A 1,909-nucleotide genomic window follows, 5' to 3' on the forward strand; every position below is an offset into this window, starting at 1 on the left:
TGTATTTGGTACTAGGTTTCTGCCCATATTCAGTAAGATAAAAATTTGTTGAGTATTAAAACCGTTATTTTGTAACTTTACAGATGAGCTATTGTATTTGTACCAAGTAGATACATCAGCAGTCAATAGTCCACCATATGACGCTTCAGTTCATCGACGTTTAGTTCATTATTATTTTTTCTATTACTCTGTGGAAGAAGAAACAATGCCTAATGGATTTCCCCTGTTTTATTCACCTCTTTACAGACTAGCGGCTAATGGATTTTGTGTGTTCCAACAACAGTTGGTTGGGTTCAATTCAATTCCTAGAAATGGCAGGAGAGATGCAAATCCATCAGATTGTGCACTGCAAGGTTTGGTTCTTCTTATGCTCGGTGCAGATGTGATGTAGTAAGAGATTAGTTATGTGCATCAGCGTTTGTATATTTTTAAAAATATTTTGCTTTATACTGTATTTCATTTAACATGAGAACAAATATAAAAGCAGATCATCAGCTTTCTATCTCAATTCTCATTGCAATGTTTACCAGAATGGCACATATTCGTATTTGGGGATATTTTGAAAGGGCAATCCTCTTACTGTTTGTAAAAACCGTACTATTTCCCAACTCTGTCAAACTGACGATGAGTATGATGCTACATCTTCTATATTTCACCAAACAAGAATTGTGTGTTTTAGTAGAACTGGACATTTTAATAGGTTGTATTTTTTCTCTTTGATGTTTGTTTTCATTTGTTGCAAAACTAGGAGTTTGTCTTTGCTGCCACGTCTAAACTTGATCTGTCCATGCATGTGTGGCAATTATACCGCGTGACTAAAACACTATTTTGCATACAATTGTGCCAATCACTAATATTATGACGCTGAAATGGACGGGCGCGGCAACGCGTGCCTTTCATGATCTAGTGAGGGATGAATACTACCCTCTTGTTGTGCTTCGGTGTGGGGACGATTTGCCCCTTGGCTGGAAGACGGTGGGCGATTTCCTTCGCCAGGTACCCAGCCGCCCGAAGCTCGGCAATGTCCTTCTCCTTGACGGAGGAGGCCATCCACTTGCCTTGACCTTCGGATACGGACATGGTTGAGTGCTTGCTCGAGTGGGAAAAAGATGAGAACTTGGGCGCTGGAGCTCAAGAGTGGAAGGGCAGAGGAAGAGAGAACGCGTGGGTGAAGAAAGGGGATTCTTATCTCCTTATAAAGGCAGTGAATATTGAACGCTTCCCCACTCGCCTTAAAACTTGCCTGTTCCCAAGGGCTGTGTAAACGACATGGTTGGGTTACCCACGCCCGTATTGATGAGAATCCTGCAATAAGGGGACACGGTCTCTGCTTCGACAAGACGTGCCAATGGCAACCGCGTCTCGAAACGTGGAGCGACAGACGAAAAACGGTTCAAAATTATGACCGGGCAGACGTGATGTCATGTTGTGAAAAGTTGTCAGCGGATTGGACCCGTGGAATATTATATTCTCTCTGCGGTTGTGTGTGGTGCGTGTGTTACAGGTCCGGACACGTTCAATACGTCTGAAGACTATCTTGGAGTTTGGAAGGAGGAACCCGCCTTGCAATGCCGAAGACAGATCTACGCGCCGGATACCTTGTCATTGAAGCCAGGTTCAGGGGCTACTTAGGGAGTCCTGGACTAAGGGGTCCTTGGGCGTCCGGCCTGGTAGCCATGGGACAGACTGATGGGTTGTGAAGAACACGAAGACCGAAGACTGCACCTGTGTCCGGATGGGACTCTCCTTGGCGTGGAAGGCAAGCTTGGCGATCAAATATGTAGATTCCTTTCTTTGTAACCGGCCTTGTTAACCCCGGATTCTCCCGGTGTCTATATAAACCGGAGGACTTAGTCCGGAGAGAGACATTACCATAGTCATACAGGCTACTTTTAGGGTTTAGTCATTA

This window comes from Triticum urartu, unplaced genomic scaffold (genome assembly GCF_003073215.2).
Source record: "Triticum urartu cultivar G1812 unplaced genomic scaffold, Tu2.1 TuUngrouped_contig_6127, whole genome shotgun sequence".
NCBI lineage: Eukaryota > Viridiplantae > Streptophyta > Magnoliopsida > Poales > Poaceae > Triticum > Triticum urartu.